The sequence below is a fragment of the Ursus maritimus genome (assembly GCF_017311325.1).
Source record: "Ursus maritimus isolate PB19 chromosome X unlocalized genomic scaffold, ASM1731132v1 scaffold_X1, whole genome shotgun sequence".
NCBI lineage: Eukaryota > Metazoa > Chordata > Mammalia > Carnivora > Ursidae > Ursus > Ursus maritimus.
Window position 1 is genome coordinate 96,418,137 of NW_024423319.1, and position 4,376 is coordinate 96,422,512.

Here is a 4,376-nt window from a genome sequence, read left to right on the forward strand (position 1 = left end):
AAAAAAAAAAAAAAAAAAAAAAAAAAGAAAAGAAGAGGAAGAAGAAGGAGCAAAACATTGGGAGCTGGGATTTGTGGGCCTTTGGTTTGTCACTTTTATTGACTAGTTGTGGCACTTATGCATCATATTTTAGGTCTTAAGTGAACCTTGATACTCGAATCTTATCTCCTTGAATTTAGAAAAAAATTATAAAATTATGATGAGAAGGAACTTTGAATTAGATAAAATAGCTTCCTCAACTAAATAGTATTCTCATAGTAATATTGCCCATAGGGTGTGCAGGTGGAAATTTAGAATAGATTTTTTAGGTAAAGGGGCCTTTAAAGAGAAGGGGAATACCTGCAATTTTGGAACTTAAGTATACTTTGCTGTCCATTATTAATAAGCTGTTTTGTATGTTTCTTTATGTTCTTCTTCTTGACTACAGTGTAATATTATAAAAGGCAGGATTTTTTTTTTAACTTCAGGACAAATCTTCTGAGTGCCAAAGTATATCATTAATGTTCAACAGGTACTTATTTGATTAATGCATAAATACCAATTTTTATAAGGGAATTGAGGAATGGATATTCTAGAACCTAATTTAACAAACCAAGTAGAAAAAATTTATACGGAAGAAACATTATCAGAGCCTCCATTAAGGCAGTGATTATATGAGTAAAGTGAAAGAACATGAATTCATACAGCTAACACTGTTGTAGCACTAAATGTATGATGGGAACAAACAATTATTAATAGGACCCAAAACATAAGGATTCAGACAGAAGAGATATGGACTGTATTTCTATGACAAGGAAGAAATACCTTTAGGAATTAAAGGGGACATAAAAACACTCTCCACTGAAGGAAAACTAAGATAGTTTGTTAGTAATACTATCCTTAAAGAGTGGACTGAAGGAAGTTGTCTAAACAGAGAAGAAACAATAAAAAGGCTTGGAATGTCAGAATGGAAAGAAGAATGTAGAAATAGGTAAAAATAAGGATAACAGACTAGCCTTCTCATTAGTTTCTTAAATCACATTTTATGGTTGAAGCAAAAGTTGTACCACCACCTGATGTGGTGCTTAATAGGTGTAGGAGAAACAAGATAATTATATTTTCAAAGTGTGGATGGTAAAGGGACCTAAATGGAGGTAAAATATCTGTACTTCGTTTGAAATAGTAAGGAAGCAAAACCAATAGATTGTGAAGTTATATATGTATATTGTGTTACCTAGAGCAACCACTAATTACATTGTACCGAGAGATACACTAAAAAGTACTATAGTAAAGAAAATACTAAAAATTACTCAAATAACCCAAAGGAAGGCAGGAAATGAAAAACAGAGGAACAGAACCAGAGCAAACAAACAAGAGTAATAAATTGGCAAACTTAAGTCATGACATATTAACAACTACCCTAAGTGTAAACAGTCTTAACTAAATAATTACAGGTATTGGCAGAGTGGATAAATAGAAGATGATCCGCCAATATGCAATCTAGATGAACTCGCTTAAACTATAATAATATAGGTAGGTTGAAGTAAAAGTTAGAAAAAGATATACTTGTCTATACTAAAGCAAGAGTGGTTAAACTAATACCAAATAGAGTAGACTTCAGAACAAAGAAAATTACAAAAACAGAGACAAATTTTACTTAATGACAAAGGGTCAGTATACCAGAAAGAGGTATCAGTCATAAATGTGTTTACTCCAAACAGCAGAGCTGCAAAATAGGTGAAATAAAAACTGGAAGGAGTAATAGACACATCCACAGTTAAGTGTCAGAGACTTCAAACCCCTCTTCTAATAACTGGTCAACTAGACAGAAGATCTTCAGGTATATAGAGCTTACCACCATTAACCAGCAGGATCCATTCAATATTTATAGAACATTCAACAACTGCAGAATATACAATAAGGTAGACACTATGCTGGGCCATAAAACAAACCTTAACCATTTTTTTAAAATATTGAAATCATACACAGTTTGTTCTCTGGTCAAACTAGATATCACTATCAGAAGATAACAGGAAAATGTCCAAACACTTGGAAACTAACAAGAGTCTTTGAAATAATTCATGAGTCTAAAAGGGAATCTGAAGAGAAATTTTTAAAAAATACATTGAACTGAGTGAAAGTAATAATAAAAAAATGAAGAATTTTGTAGTTCATCTAAAGCAGTGCTGTAGGGGAAAATTATAGCATGAAATGGGTACGTTTGAAAAGAGACGTCTCAATAATCTGAACTCCTACATCAAGAAATGAGAAAAGAGAATACCACCGTAAACTCAAAGCAAGCAGGAGAAAAGAAGTAGAAGAGCAAAAAACAATGCAAGTGAAAACAAAAAAAAGAACTCAGCAAAAATGATACAAAGGTGAATAAATAATAAAACACAAACCTCTAGCAATCCTGACAAAGAATAAAAATACAAATTACTGATATCAGGAATATCACTGAAGATCCTGAAAACATCAGTAGGAAAATGAGGGAATACTATGAAAAACTCAAAAGTCATACATTTGACAATTTAAATGAAATACACTCACTCCTAAAACCATCTTAACAAATAAGAATACAGTGGGAGGAATTACTATGCCTGATTGAAGACTTATTATATAATGGTGTTAAGCTTGTTTAGTGTTTGTAGAAGGATAGAATAGAGAATAAAAAAGTTAACACAAGTTAGCATAATCCCCTCCAGTTCCATCCATGTCGATGCAAACGGTGGGTATTCATCCTTTCTGACGGCTGAGTAATATTCCATTGTATATATGAACCACATCTTCTTTATCCATTCATCTGTTGAAGGACATCTTGGCTAATTGAACACAATAAATTTTTTAAGAAGTTAACACAAGTACAGCCAACTAATTTTTGACAATATTGTGAAAGCAGTTCATTGGAATAGGATGGTCTTTTCAGCAAATAATGCTAGAGCAGCTGGATACCCATAGACCAGAAAAAAACAAAACTGAATTCAATTTCATACTTGATTAAACAATTACTTGAAAGTGAATCATATACTTAAGTGTAAAATATAAAACTAGAAGACTTTTGGAATAAAACATAGGAGAAAGCCTTTGAGATCCAGAGCTTAGTGAAGAGTTTTTAGTCATTCCATGAAAAACCTAATTCATAAAAATTTTAAAACTTGGTAAATTTGACTTCATCACAATATGAAACAAATTGATTTGTGAAAGACTCTATAGAGGATGAAAATACAAACTCCAGACATGGAGAAAATATGTGTAAATGATATATTTTTAAAAACTGTTCAAATATGTAAAGAACTCTTAAAACTTAAGAACAGTCCAATTAAAAAATGGGCAAAAGGCATGAAGCAACACTTCATCGAAGAGGATATAGGGATGGTCAATTAAGTACATGAAAATATGTTCAACACCACCAGCCATCAGAGAAGTGGATATTGAGACCTCAATGCGATATCACTACATACCTAACAGAAGAGCTAAATAAAACAGGTTTTTTTTTTAATGAAAATACCACATGCTGACAGAGGATGCAAAGAAACTGGATCTGTCATACATTAGTGATAAGAATGTAAAGTACTACAGTCACTTTGGAAAATTCTTTGGCAGTTTCTTAAAAAAAATATGAAATGTATACAAATGCTGTTTGAGCTAGCAATTGTACTCTTGGGCATTGATCCCAGAGAAATGGAATGATACATCTACACACAAAAAAAGTACGATTGTCCGTAGTGGCTTTATTTGTAATGGTCAAAACCTGGAAGCCATCAAAATGTGCTACAATAGGTGAACATTTAAACAAAATGGGTAGATGCATACCAAGAAATACTACTCAACAATAAAAAATAATAAACTAATGATAAACATAAATCGGATGGATCTAGCACATTACACTGAGTGTGTGGGGGGGGCTGCCTCATATAGTTATATACTATGATTCCATTAATATACATTGTAGAAATTATAAAGTAATAGACATGGAAGACAATGTAATGATTGCCATGGGTTCCAGATTTTGTGGAGAGGGTGTGGGAGTGGCTACAGAGGAATGGTGTGGTGGAAGATATTTGTGATAGTGGAGATTTTGTATCTGGATTACAGTGGTCTTAAATCCACATATGTGATAAAATGACAGAACTACACATACACATTGTACCAATGTTCATTTCCTGGCTTTGAAGTTGTACTATATTTAAGAAGTACTCTTACAAGAAACTGGGTGATGGGTACATGGAACCTCTCTGAATTATCTTGGTAACTTCTTGTGAATTTATAATCATTTCAATGATAATGGTGTATAATTGTTTTTTATTTAGTGTGAGTTCTACTTGCTAAATTTTGTTAAGTAATTTGCATCTATATTCATGGGAGATATTAGTCTGTTGCTTTCTTGTTTTTTCTGT